The sequence below is a fragment of the Alexandromys fortis genome, unplaced genomic scaffold, assembly GCF_014885135.2.
Source record: "Alexandromys fortis isolate MF-2015 unplaced genomic scaffold, M_Fortis_MF-2015_v1.1 scaffold_20, whole genome shotgun sequence".
NCBI lineage: Eukaryota > Metazoa > Chordata > Mammalia > Rodentia > Cricetidae > Alexandromys > Alexandromys fortis.
Genome location: NW_026067903.1, coordinates 8762497 through 8779879, shown reverse-complemented (window position 1 = coordinate 8779879; position 17383 = coordinate 8762497). Strand labels below are relative to the sequence as shown.

Here is a 17383-nt window from a genome sequence, read left to right as displayed (position 1 = left end):
TCTCTCTCTCTCTCTCTCTCTCTCTCTCTCTCTCTCTCTCTCTCTCTCTCTCTCTCTCTCTCTCTCTCCACTGTCCAGTTGAGGGTCTGTGTGGACAGCCACCTACTAGAAGAGCCTTCTCTGATCTATGGGTATTACGAGTTCATCATTAACAGTCATTTTATTACAATGCTGTCTTTGAAGAATAATAGTAGTAGGTTTTCCCATAGACTTATAAGTTGTCTAGTCTCAGGCTCTAGGGCACTTTAACAGCTAAAAACATCTTAGAGAGTAGGCCATAAATCAAACTTTTCAAAAAATTGAGGATGGTTACTCCTATGATATTTAAGCCACTATTGCACCAGTATATCTTGCACCCAAGTTACTGTCCTAGGTCACAGGGTTTGTACCTGGGTAGATGACTACCTTTTCTTCTGGTAGCAGGCAAAGGTCCTTACAACACCATGAATATTAGTGTGAGTGAAGCTTCTAGACAGGACCTCTATTTCTCCATATTCAGTGATAGGGCCTTATCTTCAGGTTGTAGACAGCAATGTCTTAGCATAGCCTTAGCAATGGTCTGTGATGTTTGGGGGAGGGAGTGTCTAGAAGACCTTTGGCCAATGACTCAACAAGATGTAACTATTCCAGGCACTAGAGGTTTTACTTGGTGGCATAAAATGTCTAGTTGCAACATTGTCTCCCTATTATTTGGTGAGCCCATTTGGATTTCTTTCAGATGCTATTTTATATTTTAGGGAGATGCTAAAGTTACAGGCTTTGCAAATGGTCTTTTGTGTTAGTGGTCCCTCCTTATTTCTCCTTTATTCTTCTCTCCTATACCCTGTTTTATTTAATCATCCATTCTAGTTTTCCATTTGTCTCTCCATGCACTATTTCCCCTTCCTTGGGAAAGCCTCTTCTCCCCAACCCACTCTCCCCCACCCAAGTTCCTTACTAGGTACTTAAGCTGAGTGGAATAACACATATCTCGATGATGTCAATGCAAACATCCATAGAAAAGAGAAAACATGATATTTGGCATTTTAGGTCTCAGTTACCTCACTTGGGAAGATTTTTTTCCTAGCTCCATTCACTTACCTGTGAATTTCATAATTTCATTTTTTAATGGCTGCGTAAATGTACCATATTTTCACTAGCCATAGTGACTATATATGTTCATACACCCACCCACCAGCAATGAATAAGTATTTGTCTTACCCCATATCCTTGCCAGCATGAGTTGTCTTTTTTTTTAAACTGTGGTCAGTCTCCTTGGTAAGTCAAGCACATGTGGTACTCTTACCAAAGATAGTGCTGAGGTCAAAATGGTGGCTACCTGCGGGTTTGTATTTTTTAGAGCTGTTGTAATATGGAGTTAGAAATTTTTACAGATTTTAAAACAAGCAAGCACACATACACACATAGACATAGTTGTAGGTGCCCATCGTACAAGTCTATGCCGAGATGCTAGACTCAACGCCTAGCACAATGCATCCACTGTGACGGACTTTTGAGTCAAAAAGAGAGGCGTGGAATTCCTTGGAAGGATGTCTAGTACCTGAAGGAGCCCCACAGGCCTGCCTTGCCCCTCCTGGCGGGGTTGGGCGCCTGGCACAGGCCCATGACTTCAACAGACCTCACCCAGATGAAGCCAATCTTAGCCTGGCAGAGAGCAGGTGCACACGAGAAGTGCGTTTTCCAACACGTAGTCCTGGGCCAGTGGGAAAAACAGCCCCACTGTTTCAGTGGGACCTCCAAATGAAATTTTTTTATGGCCTGATAAATCTCTTCACCTATACAATAATCCAAATCATATCAAATCAAATGGAATTAGAAAAAGTCCAGGTTTAATGGATGCCTGTGCTCCCGGGTGGCCAAAGGCCACCCAGAGATGAAAGACCATGGAGAGGGGAAAGGAAGAACGGAAAGACCATGTGTTTGTTCTCGGGGTGGGAGGGGCAGTTTAAATAGCCTGTGGGAGTGGTCTTTACCCTCTCTGGGGAGGGGGGGTTACCGTTTGATGGATTTTCTCAGAGATGGAGTCTGGACTGCGGCAACTCCCAGGGAAGGGGGCTTAGGATGGAACTTTCCACGCAAACATTCCAGACTACTTGGATACACGGATGGCAGGGGCCGGGGTGAAGCTTCCAACCAAAAAGATGTGTGTGTGTGTGTGTGTGTGTGTGTGTGTGTGTGTGTGTACATATTTCGAAAAGGGGTCTCTATTATGTAGGTCTGGCTGTTCTAGAACTCATCATGTAGACCAGGCTGGCCTTTTAAGCTCAGAGATCTATCTGACTGTCTCTGCCTCCCAAGTGCTGGGATTAAAGTTGTGTACCAGCATACCCAGGTGCTAAAGATGTTATCAGCTGTAAAAAGTTTCCTGGTAGAGTTATAAGGATCTTTTATGTATAAAAACATATATGCAGCGGGGAGGAGGCAGAAATCTTTAATAATTTTTTAAAAAATTAAAAAAATAAAAGAAAAAAACATATATGCAAACAAAGATATTTTAACTTCTTCCCTTTCTTTTTGTTTTTGTTTTTTTGTTTTGTTTTGTTTTGTTTTGTTTTGTTTTGTTTTGTTTTGTTTTTCAAGACAGGGCTTCTCTGTTAGCTTTGGTGCCTGTCCTGGCACTAGCTCTTGTAGACCAGGCTGGCCTCCAACTCCCAGAGATCCGCCTGTCTCTGCCTCCCGAGTGCTGGGATTAAAGGCTTACACCACCCGGCTTTCCCTTTCTTTTTGTATCCCCTTGATGTTCTTCATTGTCTTACTGCTCTGGCTAGGACTTCACTTATTTACTGAATAGGTATGGACTAGCTTGTCTTGTCCCTCACTTTGGTGGAAATGCATTGAGTTTCTCCCTGTTTGGGACGATGTTGGCTGTGGGCTTACTGTAAATTTCCTTTATTATGTTGAGGAATGTCCCTTGTGTCCCTAGTCTCTCCAGGACTTTTATCATGAGGGTTGTTGGTTTTGTCACAACTTGACTGCATCTGGTGAGACAATCATGTGGGTTTTGTCTTTCAGTCAGTTTGTATAGTGGGAAGAGGGGCTCCTGCAAGCAGGTTGCTGCAGAACTAGGAGCAATTCTGCAGACCAGATAAGAGGGAAGAAAGCACAGTGAAAATCGCCTACTTGCTTCCCATCCCACTCTGTTCACTGAGAGTTCCTTGTAGAAGTGTTTCCGTGTGTCCGTGAGTGACATACAAGGAGTGGGGATGAGCTAGAAGGCCAACATGCTATATTTTTAATTGTATGTTTTATCGATTAATACTACCTAAACAAGCCACTCTAAAAACACAAACACTTTAAATGTGTGTCTATAAATGAAGTAACCTGCTGTCGGTGCACATCAAATGGTGGACATGCCAACTACCCACACGGCCCAGACCCGACTGACCGCTTATCCTGGGCCAAGGGCAACATCTCGACTATGCTCCGACCTTGCATACCAAACAGTTTGGCTCTCCAAAATCAATAAGTCAAATATTTGACTGATCTGTATACTCTAATTAATGAATTCCCATCATAAGGTCACAATGTTCTACCTGCTTCTTCAAGTTTTTCATATTAACAGTCAATATCAGAGACTGGATTTTCCTAGGCTTAAATGTCACTATCTGTTCTCATTGCAAAGGCAACAGAACCATAAATGTGATTCAATAGTGTTTTTACAGAGAAGATGGTGAAATCTGCCTGCTGTGAAAATACCAATAGTTCACCTTGCATTACATTTCTCATTTCAGAGTCTCTTCTTCCACAGGCTGAAAGGGAATGTGCTAGAAAACACTGCACTCTGCAGAAACACACGAGCTCTCCAGACAGAAACTCAGGCTCGTGGCTCTTCACAGAGAATACTGACAGCCAGCCATAAATATACCCCATAATAATCACAAGATTGCTGATGATGACCAGACTGGTCAGTGTATCTCTCCTTGAGGTACTGACCTCAAAACTATTCCACCTCTGTTTGGAGGTTTCCAAATATTCCAATAAGCCTAGCATCCAAATCTGAGGTTCAGAGTGGAGCAAGTAATCACAGGGCAAATAAGTTAATGTTTTTAATAAATAACCAAAGCCTTGACTTTGAACATCCATGAGGAAAACCTTCCCACAAAAACAACCCCATGATTATACTGTAATATGTTCATTTTACAAAGGCAGAGATCAAATCCAGGATATATGATTGCTAATCAAGGAATTTCTGACTGAGTTATATTCCCAACTATACCCTATACAGTTTTTAGTCAGTGTGTCTTACTCAGGGTTATGAGTTATGATCTTTGACAAATATAACCAGAAAAGACTCTTTATAAAAAATAAAGAAAATGTACTTAACAAAATATTCAGAATCAAAGAATACTAATAGAAGAGACTATTCGAACAAGCCAAACACAGGTCTAAATTAATTCATCTGTCGAGCAAGCCATACAGCTTACCTACCAGAAGTTACCAGAAGTCACATGAGTTAAAGGGTGGAGACATAACTCCTCCTGCCAGTCATTCTAACTGTCTCCTATGAAAAGAATGTGCATATTCCATGGGGGGAATAAAGGGTGAAGTGAGGTAACTGGAGCAACTAAGCCGAATACTCCTTAGAGCTGCCCACCAAATATGGAAGAAGTGTATTTCAATGTTTCACTAATCAGGGGTCTAGATTGATCAATGAAAAGTCAGCTAAAGTGATATATTCTTTCTGAATAGGAGACACACAAATCAGACAGAATATGATACCTTTTTATCAAAGAAATGTTTCATGGCTGCAGCCTGAGTTCTAGAATAAAGACAACACAGAACATAGCCCCCAACCAAGCCAAGACAAGCGTGTAGCATGAGTGAGAAAGTACGGGCCTCGGGTGTTGGTTCCACACTGTTGTAACTGGCACACAAATCAAGCCAATTATTTCCTTGAGAATCACACACAAGAACAGATGGCAGTGCCAGGACTGCACCGAGACTCGCGCACATGCCAAAATTAAATGTGAAGTAAAAAAAAAGTCTTGAGAAAATGGAAGATTAGTATTTAGGAAATAAGATCAAACTTTAAAAAGAAAAAACAGACATATCAAGAATGGTTACAATCCTGAAAACAAGAAAGAGTACAACACCTGCCTTCACTGCCAACATGTTCCGACTCCGTCAGGTTCAATGCATCTTTCCAACTCCTTCATTTTTGTTATGCAAACTAAATGAGCCTTAATGGAAAGAGAGAGAAGAGAGGGAGGGGGAGGACCTACTAAATATCTAAGTCAATGATTTTTAAAAATTCTAAGGTGAATCCATATATAGAGTAAGCATTCAGTTCCTAATATATGCATAAAATTATAACTGGGATCAAGCTCTCCTGAGTTAATATTATATATCATAAAACTATTAAATATATATCCCTATATAAAGTCATTAAATATCTTCTATATCATTTAGGAATTCAAGAAAACAGCCAGAGAAGTACAGTAAAAATAAGAAAAAAGACTTTCTCAAAACTAAGTGCCTGAACAAAGAAAAAGAGAAGCTCGGCCTCATAAATTTTGATTTACAAAGTCAGTGGAGCTGACTCCATTATTAATCTCTACAGTCTTCCAAGGAAAGCTTAACAGGCAGAAAGTGCCCGTGAGATACGGGGCACAGAACAAGTTCTTATTTAACTGACCATACAGATCCTAAGGTTTATCATCATTTGCTGTACAGTCGCTCATAGACAGGTCTTACCTGAGGGCTGCACACGTCCCAGGACAGCTATGAACGTGGCCCATCATGTTTTGTAAACAACAGTAATCTCAGAAGGTCAGACACCCTTGACAGAACATTTATACTTACTCATCCCCATTTGGCAGACAAAAAGCTAATGGGGAAGATGAGGTTGGATGGCTATTAGGAAACATGATCTAATTATGGATAAAAGACCTAAGTAGGAATTGACACATTAAGCTGGCATATGCTGCAGAAGTGGATGATAACTCAAGACCATACTGACCCAGTACCTGTTTAAAGACATGCCAAGCCTTCTTAACCAAAGCAGAAGTTCTCACTGAGAAGCAGCTTCCTGGCCACATTGCACTATGACACTTGAGAATAGAGACTCAAAGACCAAAAGCCAAAAAGTTAAGACTAAATAAATAAAATCAAAGAACACTCAAGAGTTCCTTCATAAAATATATACCACAGTGAAGCACTGAATTTTTTAGTAAATTCAACCAACAAACTGGTCCCCTAAACAAAAAGCTACCAAATTAGTCTCAACCTCGTTTATAAATATTAGACACAGAAAAGAACTAATAACTAAAAGATTGCAGGTCATTCCAATTGCATTTTTACAAACTAATAAATATTTTAATATAATAATTTTTTAATTCTTCAAGAATTTCATACATTCATACATTGGATTTTGTGCATATTCACTCCCTTCTCCCCAGGTCTACCAGCCACTCCTTCACTTCTGACAATGGTCTTTTATTTTAAACCCACCAAGTATAATCTGGAGTACTCATATACTGCAGAGTGAAGACTACACCCTCAAAGATGACCGAGTCTCCCTCCCCAAGAAGCCATCAGCTGTCAGCAGGGTCTTGGCTAAGGATGGTAGCCTGCAAGACCACCTGTGCTCTACGCTGGAACAGTAGCTGTCTTTGTGAGACCACCCGTGTTCTATGTTGGGACACTGGCTGGCTTTATGAGACCAACCATGCTCTACGCTGGAATTCTGGGTGGCTTTGCGGGACCACCTGTGCTCTACACACTGGGACACTGGCTGGCTTAAGCACGTGCAGGTCTTGTACAGACAACCACAGCTTCTGTGAGCTCATAGGTGCAGTGGTTCCACCATGTCCAGAAGACACTGCTTCGCTCCAGTCTTCCCCTACGTCTGGTTCTCACAATCTTTCCACCTCCTTTTTGATGGTAATCCCTGAGCCTTGGGGCGAAGAGGAGATGACACAGGACACGGACACTGCTGCTCCATCTGTGGCTGAGCATTCCACAGACGCCTATTCTCTGCATTTTAGCCTGTTGTAAGTTTTTTGTTTTAACTGAATGACAAAACCTCTCTCTGATGGGGACTGAGACACACATTAATCTATCAAAGCAATAAATTTTTAAAGCGCTAACCTTTTCAGTGCCACACCTTACAAAATCAGAGTTCTTCACAATTGCTTAACTTAGTCTTATTTTGTAGTTAATTCATCCGGTATGATGCACAGAAGGAATTTAAATTCAATTGACTCTTTTCAAAGACTGTACAGATTTTCACCTTTATGTGGCAGGCTTTCTATAATGGCAAGTATGTGACAGGTGAAGGTAAATGAAACAAAAATGAAAAGCCCTGTCACGGATCTTACTCCTTCTGTAGTAAATCTAGGCTCAGAGAGACTAGCTCTGAATTTTACTATTCAAGCACTAAATGAATCTGTCTCCTGCACTCTGGTAGCTCCACCAGAGCAGTGATACATATCCTCATTTTAATTAACCTAATGGTCTATTCACCAATCATACTTAGAGGTCTATTTCATTACCCTAAATTAACATTTTCTTTCCATTAAAGTTACAGATGATAAAAAAAGGCATTGCTTCCATGTGCAGGTTACAGCATGTGGAATCTATAGTACCCTTTATTTAGCGATTACAAGCACTTAGAATTAGCAGCAGCCCCGTGATTTATTTACTCACATAGAGTGCTGTTAATAAGGTCAATAAAAAATGCAGTATTTCAAAAATAAAAATATCTATTCATTAGCTCAATGAAAGCAACTGTAAGAGAGGTGTTGACTGACCTCATGTAAAAGGTGTGTGGTTCTCCTTGAGGGAAATGGGCTTGTATTTACATAATTGTACAACCTGACCTGACATTCTGTCTCCTCTTTCTTCTTGCAGTGAGATTTAGGTTCTCAAGTTTAATATAAGACTATACTAAAAAAATTTCTTTAAAAAAACTTTTAAAAACTATTTAATTGTTCAAGAGAACTGTTTAAAACCATTTTCTAGTAAATGTTTACCGATTTAATGAGAAATTATTTGATCATAATTCTTTGACATAAATTCAGCACCTTGAGCTAAATAATCATCTCTAGGCCAGAAATTTACATATGTATCATCCCATTATTGTTTACTTTCCAAATTACTTCCTGTTGGTCAAAATGAAACCATAAAATTCAATCTGATTTTAGGATAGTTTAAAATAACTCTTCACAAAATTCCAATTTAAATAACATTTCTTCCAAAGTATTATTAGACCCAAGAATAATACTTTAAACTGTCCATCATATTCCACCCTCAAAAATGTTCTTCTCTTTTTTCTAAGCCTGTCTGTTTGTCTGTTTGTAAGAGCCTCACACTGTAGCTTAGGTTATCTTAAGGGAGTACTCTGCCTGGCTCAAAACTGCTCTTGTTCAAACTATTCTAGGCAAGTTTTCTACTACTTGGAACAAAAGTAAAGGTTATTTACCAAAGTGGGACAGGAAAAAGCTTAATTCCAGACATTTGAGACCCAAAAGGACTCGCAGCTCAGCACACTAGTGCATGGCTATAATCCTAGCTACTTAGAAGATAGGCATGAGACTGCTGAGCTTGAGGTCAACTGGGCAACACAGAGAGATTGTACCTTCAGAGGAAATGGGTTCTATCAAAAGGGTCAGCATGCTTCAGTTTTACAAGGCATTTAAGGGTATAAATTGTTCTTGCCCAAGACCCTGATGCTAAGAAATTGAGTATCATGTAAAAGATGTGTGTGCCTGAGCATCTGAAGAAAATGCAGTCAAGGAGTTCAACAATACCCGACCTCACTCCACTCTAGAAATAATACCTGACCTCACTCCACTCTTAGGAATCAAGGCTGGACCATCAATGGCAGCACATACATATAAAGCTGTTCCTAGAGCTGGGGGAACCACATTCTGCTCTCTAGAAAGCAAGGACTACAGCAGAATACAGGAAAATGACCCTTTGGGAAATGAATCTGATCTCTATATTTCTTCTGTGAAAATAATAGCCAAGACCAACTCCAGGATGGGGGAGCTCCTCAGGAGTTCAAGCTCCTCCATACTAACATACATGCATAGGTGACAGTACATGTGTGTAATTCCAGAAGTTTATAGGCAAAGGCAGGAAGATCTTAAGGTCAAGGCCAACATGGGCACTATCAAGACCTACTTTTAAGGGTCTGGGGAGACAATATGAATAAAAATAAAAATAAATGAAATAAACTGACACAGTACTCCTTGCATGTGGAAGGTAGAAGCGGGAGGATTAGAGTTTATGACCATCCTCAGCTACACAAAAAGGTTGAGGACAGCCTGGGCTACACGAGAGAGATCCTGTCATTGAAAGTAATTATTTTGCAAGAAAATGTAATGAGGTGAGACTAGTCTTGGTGAGTTATCAAATAATTATATTCTGCCATTCCTTCTCATTCCATCTTCCTTTTGTCCTCAGCATGGTTGAGTCGCCAACATCATGGCTGACATGGTTAAAAACGCATCACAGAGATCTGTGCAGAGTCATGGCAACAAGGAGCGTGGTGGGCAGTTTCAGGGCCAGCAAGCAGCAGGGAAAGCAACATGACTGGGAGGTCTTTCACAGTAAATTCCCTTTCATTAAGCAAATGAGAAAATATAGTAAGAATAATGTGTGATCCTTCTCTCACAGAGAGAATAAGTGAGGACTATAAGGCCAGAGAGAAGGCATTACAAACAACTAAGTTGTTGGGATAGAACAGAGGTTATCAAACCCTCCTCCCCAACATCCCCCCCACACTCACTCACTCACACACACACACACACACACACACACACACACACACACACACACACACACATGCACGCAAGCATACAATCCCAAAAATATATCTTTCTCTCCTTTTCTCCTCTTCTTCCCCCAAACCCCATCTATGTGTCGTTTTGTGGAAAAAACACCCCGACCAAGGCAACTTATAAAAGAAAGCATTTGATTTAAAGCTCCAATTCCAGGATCAGAGTCCATGACCATCATGGTGGGGAGCATGGATGGAGGTAGGCATGGCACTAGAGCTGAGAGTTCAACATCTGATCCACGAGCACAAGGCAGAAAAAGAGAAACAAAGAGTCAGAGAGATGCAGGAGGGGCACACTAACTGGGAATAGTGTGGGCTTTTGAAACCTCAATCCCACCCCCAGTGACACCCTTCCTTCAATAAGGCCACACGTCTTAGTCCTTAAAGGGGATCAAGTACTCAAATACATGAGCCTACAGTGGTCATTCTCATTCAAACCACCATAGAAGTATTATTGAAATTTTGCCTTAGAAGAAAATAGACCTTACTTCAAGATTTCTCCTCAGGAATTTTGATAATAAAAAGATTCAACATAAAGTGAACTTCACAAAGCACAATTAAACAAGGCTTCTAGGATGCAAATTAGTTTTGTAAATAAATACGTCTATGGCAAAATCTTGGTAGGTGGCAGTGATTCAAACTTCAGTATGCCTTGATGTTGAGAGATTTCATGAAGACTAGATTAGTAAGAACATGGGAGATCCCTGAAACACTGAGGAAACTCAACTCAAAAGCACAGGTGAATACTCATACCCACATGTTTCACAGGAAATCAACATATAGCCAAATGTGATCCTAAATATTTCTCTTGCCGTGAGTATGTTATATTTTAAAGCATTGTACAAAAGATGCTTCAAGGCTGAAAACCAACCTTTTGCCAACTAATAACGCTGTTAGGAGACAATCTAACCCCTCTTCTAGTAGCCAAAGATATCGTTTAAAAATGGAGTGAGACCAGGGGAAGAACTGATGTTAAAATTCTTCCATATTCAATCCCAGCACTGGGGGGAAGAACAGAAGAACTGTCTATATTAAAATCAACAAGAAAATGTGGATGTTTTGTAGCTGCTAGTAAATAAAACATCTTTCAATCACTTCAGTCTCAAAAATTTCCACCCTGAAAATAAAGTTTGGGTCCCACGAAACAGCACATTTCTGCACCTCTGTGAGCCAACCACTGCATAGAAGTCATTCCACATCTATGCTCTTCAAATGGCTTCCTAGGAGAAAACTTGAGCAAAAACAGCCAAGTGAACAGAGTAACCAAAGACTAAGAGCAAATGAAAAATAATGACATCACAAGACAACCTTTAATGCTAGACAGGTAAGATTATAAAAGCTATTCATTATAAGGTGTCTATTTTCTATACACACTCCAGTAACAAGAAACAATCTTAAAGTAAGTAAAAGGCAATTCACAAAATAATATTTTTTCTTAAAGATACATATATGGACAGATCTCACTGGGTTTATGTGATTCAATTAAATAGAACATATAGAAGAAAAGCCTACTGTACTTTTTCACTTAAGTTCTCATCAAGAGCAAGAAAAGATCTTTATCAAAAGCAGAGAAACCTTCAGTTGAAATGCAGCAAACGAAAAGGTGTTCCATTACAATCCCTCTGCGTATCACACTGAAGCCTGATGCAGACAGAGCTTGGGGCCCTGAGGGCTGTGCAAGCAGTATCTAAGACAAGTCAACCTGCACTTCACTCACAAACACTCCCCAGTGGTCAGCACTGCCAGTGGGACTCCAGCTCATTATTGCTTATAAGATTCTGACTCTAAAAGAAATGGAAAACCACATTTTCTTAAGACAAATGATCAAACATTTAAATGGGAATTTTTCTCTCTCATGATTGATGATATCTGTAACTCACACAGGATGACAACTGACAAATCACATGATGTCCTAGAAGAAACTTAAGGTCTTTATAAAGATTTATAATATGATGTGGTCTGTTCACCCCTTCACTCATTTAAATGCCCTTCAACCAAAATAATGCTGCTCCCATGGTTTTAAAAATTACAACCCAGTCAATATAGCTGCTGGCAAACTCAGCAAGCTCTGGAATTTAAAGCATAAGAGAAAGAGCAAAACCCATAAAGGGGACAACAGGAAGAAAAGAGGGACCTGAACAAAAGGCAGAGGTAGGAGTTACTTTATTAATGAAAAATGGTTGAATTTTCCCAAAATCTGAATTTCTAAGTGCTCAGCAGAAGAAATCTATCAAGACATTTGAAAGATTCCTATGTTTTAAATGGTGAGTAAGCACTCAAAAAATGTTATCTAGTTTATTGGCACACTAAAAGACTAAGTTATCTTTAAAATGCCCGAGCCACCTTGTCACATGTCTAAATGGAGCTCGGCTCTGCGTTGCTGTCACTAGTTGCTGACTACAATATTCCCACTGTTTTCGCTAATATCTGGCTCTCTTCAGCCCTGGCAGAAGGAGACTTTCATTCGGCAATAAAGAAGAGTCTTTGAAGTGAAGACTAGAGGCAAAGTTCAGCCACGTCAGTGACACCCACTCCTCTGCGGCTCAGGAAGCTCTGCAGGCCTGCAGCCAGATTCTCAGGAGCAGACACTGTACTGCTCAAGGACACTTTGTACAGGAGCCCTATTATTTGTTCTCTTCTTGGGGTTCAAAGTCCATTAGGGTTGATCAAGCTGATTTTACTGTCTGTCTTATTTTGGTGCTGAGGATCAAACCCAGAGCCTGGCACATGATAAGCAATCTTACTGTCAAAAACCAAGCTAAACATTCCACCCCATCATGCTTTTTCCAACATGGTTATTCCATGTAAATGAGGCTTAAGAGGTTTACAAGGAATGGGGTAATTAACGCAGGCAAAAGATTAGTGTCCCAGGAGAGGACAGCAAAATAGGAAGCTAGAAACAACACAGCTCCTGCTGTTGGCATTCCTCTGCTGTCACTAGGAAACCTCAGGAAGTCTGCAATGCTGACACAAATTTATTTGCTATCAAAAGTTTCTTTCCCCTCCACTATCTGGCCAGTTAGCAGAACACAGAAAACATCGAAATTCTGGGTCTCATATTCTAGTGTGCTTAATCTCCCCTAAGGCCCATAGGTAGTTTCATGCAGAACAGAGACCCTGGAATTTGTTCTAATAACATCATGTTTTCAGAAAGTGAGGTTGGTCTGGGAGAACAGTTAAAAAGGTATACTGGGAGGAAAAACTAAAAAGTGTTTGATTTGATTTGATTTGATTTGATTACCTTTGCTCAACAATTAAAACTGATTGTACTAGTTGGGTCAGGAACACAGCCTCCTTGATATGTATGTAGCTCAGGGGTTATATCACTTGTCAGTTACTGTTACAGAAAGAACTAGGTTGGGGGGTAAAGTTTTATGAGTTTTCTTGAGGCTTCATTCAAATACACAGCTTTCAACTAACAGAAGATGTTTTTCTGTGGTTTGAGCATTTTCAATACCGTTATTATAAAAGAAGGCTATACTGATAACAACATATGTCATGGTATACTACACTAAGTACTTCACAATCCTATGAATCAGACCCTATGTTTTCCAGCTCAAGGAAGTCAGTGCAGAAGCCTGGAAGCAGAAACTCAAGCAGAAGCCATGAAGGAGTATTGCTTAGCTTACAGGCTTACGGCTCCTCATGGATTACTTAGCCTACCTTCTTATAGAACCAAGACCACCAGTCCAAAGGTGGCATTGCCCACAGTAAGCTGGACCTTCCCACATCAATCAAGTAAATGCACCACTAGCTTGCCCACAGGCCAATCTGGTGGAGGCATTTTCTCAATTGAGGTTCTCTTTTCTAGCTTCTGTCAAGTTGACATAAAACCAGTCACCAAAGGTGCATAAGAATCTTCAAGACCAGCCCAACACATAAGAGCCTTTCCCCTGCCCCTGCCGCAACACCCACATACGCACATGGCAAAGTGGGGGGAGCGAGGCAGAGACAGAGAGAGAGAGATGGAGGGAGTGGGAATAACAGAAACTGCTTTCTGTTTTCCATTACCTATTTATAGACAGACTTTAATCCAGTGTGCTCCAGATTTTGGCTTTCACTAGCTTCTTGCCACCTAAGCCATAGTATACTATGAGCAAATGTGTAAAGGGGTAGAAATTGGTTCTCCCATCACTGTCCTTGAAACACTCAGCATTTTGACAGTCTGGTAAAAAAAAAAAAAATGAATGCCTCACTCAAGTACCAGATTTTCTTCCAAAAATAATTCACAACACCAAAGAGAGACCCCAATTGCAGAGCTCTATTTAGAGAGCTATTTGTGACTCAACTAATAATTTTCAATCCCCTAAATGTTCCCATTCTCCCAAGGAATGATAACTTTTATTCCCATCCCCAACCTCAATGTCCTGGCTGGGATTCAGTCTTGCAAAGCTCTAAATTTGAGCCCACTAAGAAACAATACCTTCAGCCAGTGAGGATACAGAGATGGTAAACAATCAAATAAAAGCTGCTCAGAAAGCTGACCATTAAGGAAGTAAAAATGACAGCCATGGAAACAGCTTAGAGCCATGACAAGACAGCAGCACCATCAGATAACCCTACAAACGTTTCAAAGAAAACTGCAGATTGGGAAAATATCTTCACCAACCCCACATCGGACAGAGGGCCTATCTCGAAAATATACAAAGAACTCAGGAAACTTGGCATCAAAGAAATAAATAATTCAACAACAACAAAAAACGGGTACAGCCCTAAACAGAGAACTCTCAACAGACAAATCTCAAAGGATTGAAAGACAGTTAAGAAAATGCTCAACATCCTTAGCCATCAGAGAGATGCAAATCAAAACAACTCCGAGATTCCATCTTATACTTGTCAGAATGGCCAAGATCAAAAACACTGATGACAGTTTATGCTGGAGAGGATGTGGGGTAAAGAGAACACTCCTCCATTGTGTGGGTGTGCAAACTTGTACAGACGCATTAGAAATCGGTATGGCAATTTCTCAGAAAATTAGGAAACAATACACCTAGCAATACCATTATTGGGTATGTTGCCAAAAGATGCCCAATCATACCACAAGGACAAGTGCTCAACTATGTTCATAGCAGCATTATTTGTAATAGCCAGAAACTGGGAACAACCTATCTGCCCCTCTGAAGAGAGAAAATGTGGTACATTTACACAATGGAGTACTACACAGAGGTAAAATAATAATAATAATAGTAATAATAATAATAATGACATCCAGTAATTTGTAGGCAAATGGATGTACCTAGAAAAATATATATTAAGTGAGGTAACCCAGACCCAGAAAAACAAATATAATATTTATTCACTCATAAGTGGCTTTTAGACATAAAGCAAAGAAAAAACAGCCCACAGGCCACAACTCCAGAAAAACTAGACAACAAATAGGACCCTAAGAGACATACATGGATCTAAATAGGAAGGAACAAAAGACAAGATGTCTTGAGTGAAGTGGTAGTGTGGGGGTCACAAAAGAGGGTAAAAGGGGAAAGGGTAGAAGGGAGGGGGAGTGGGAAAACTTACAGCTCAATAAAAACAAAACAAACAAAAACAGAAATATTGTTTTAAATATATATGATTAATACTAAGTACTGGTGGGAATCCAGAACAACTAAAATTCACACACATTGCCAGGAGGAAACACTTCACCATTCCAGATACCACAGAACTCAATCTTATTTCAGATACTGCCCTAGTCAAATAAAGACATTCCTATCTAGAGAAAGAAGAATATTCATGGCATGGCAATTTCATGCACAAAAACTAAGTAGCAGCATGTCAAGAGAGTAAATTACATACAAATGAATGCACACACCCACACTGTACATCCACATAGAAGAAATGCTTATCAGGGGGCTGGAGAAACAGCTAAAGGTAAGAGAGTGTGTATTGCTCTAGAGAGGACTGCAGTTCTGTTCTCAGCATCCAAGTCTGGTGGCTTGTAACTCCAGTTCCAGGGGACCTGAAACCCTCTCTGGCCTCTGCAAGCAACTATACCTCCATACACATACCCCACACAAACATGCAGATACATACATATTTTTAGTGCTAGTCAGCAATGAAATGAAATGAACTAGAATACATCATCAGATGGAGAATTAGGTTATTTTTAAATGTTCCTAAAAGGTTATATACTATATTTTATTTGTTTGATAATGCTACCTAAAAGATCACAGACTATGTCAATAAAACAACAGAGTCCTCAGGGCTGGTGAGATGACTCAGAGTTAAGAACTCTGGCTGCTCTTCCAGAGGATCCACGTTTGATTCTCAGAATACATGGTGGCCTAAAACCACCTGAAACTAAAATTCTAGGAGTTGTGATGCCCTCCTCTGGCCTCCAAGGACACCAGGCATATACATGGTACAGACATTCAAGCAGTCAGGGCTCTCGTGTGTATAAAATAAACTAATCTAAGTAAATTTAAACAAAAGCAAAAAAGAGTTCTAAGGATACATGCAAAGTTCAGTGTTTGCTGGCTTTATATCTTCTGAAACTCTCTTTATTACCATGTAGGAACTGGATGTATATTTCTTCACAAAATTCATTTGTTGAAATCCTAAACCCCTCCCCAAGGTGGTGACTGGTATTAGAAGTGATTTGGGATGCCCTTCTGTATACTGTGAATATGTTTTTAATTATCATTGTTTAATAAAGAAGTTGATTTGGCCAATAGCCAGGCAGAAGAGAGCCAGGTGGAAAATCCAAGCAAAGATACAGGGAAAAAGAAAGCAGAGTCAAGGAAACATCAAAAGTCGCTAGAGAAATAATATACCAGAGCATTACCGGTAAACCGCAGGCTACGTGGTAATACACAGATTAACAGAAATAGGTTAATTTAGATATATAGAGCTAGTCAGTAAGAAGCCTGAGCCATTGGCCAAACATTCTGTAATTAGTATTAAGCCTCAGAGTGGTTATTCAGGAACTTACGGGCAGGAAGAGAAATCTTCAGTAGTGATTAGTTCATAAGGATGGAGCCCTCATAAATGGCATTAGTGCCCTTCACAAAGGGTCCCTAGGACCCACACAAAGGCATAGTAAAAAGCACTATCAGCCGACAGAGAATCTGCCAGCACTTGATTTTATATGCCCCAGGCTCCTGAACTGGGATTTCTTAAGAGTACAAATAGAAGAAGACAGCCACCTTCTCACATGGCCTCTCTTTCCTCTGCACTTGCAGCCGTGGGTCTCTCTGTCTCCCTAAGAAACCATCATTCAGATTAAAAAAGGACCCCCTTCATAGAGTCTCATTTTAACTTAATCATCATCTCTCAGGCCTTGTCCTAACTGTTGTCACATTCTGATGTACAAGACATTAGATCTTCAACATACAGTTGTTGAGGAAAGGTCATGCCACAGTTCAGTCCACAACAGTAACTAAGTGCTCTCCTTGTCACGGCCTGAGCAGGGCTCCTCTAAGTGCTCTTTCTGACAGGGTCCCCACCCTTTGACTCTGTCTTTGACACACTCTGTCCAGTCTTAGAATACTGCTGGTCTGTTTACTAGAAATCTTCTGCTCTCGATACTGTACCACTAATACCTGTCCTTAGCAAGAATCCTGTGAACTGGTCTAGGAAGACCAACTGCTAACCTTGATAGTTTCT

The 17383-nt window shown here is 40.3% G+C and overlaps 1 protein-coding gene and 1 long non-coding RNA gene across 4 annotated transcripts in view; one reads left to right on the top strand and one right to left on the bottom strand.

Annotated features, from left to right (window-relative positions):
- Positions 1–7871, top strand: part of LOC126497004 (uncharacterized) — a 22174-nt gene extending 14303 nt beyond the window's left edge. For all 3 annotated transcript variants that reach the window (XR_007590500.1, XR_007590499.1, XR_007590501.1), the window contains one exon: positions 6399–7871. This is a non-coding gene — a long non-coding RNA (uncharacterized lncRNA). The remainder of the gene's footprint in view (positions 1–6398) is intronic.
- The window catches only part of Prim2 (DNA primase subunit 2), a 174818-nt gene that overhangs the window by 102900 nt on the left and 54535 nt on the right, over positions 1–17383 (bottom strand). The gene's annotated exons all lie outside the window — the stretch shown is intronic.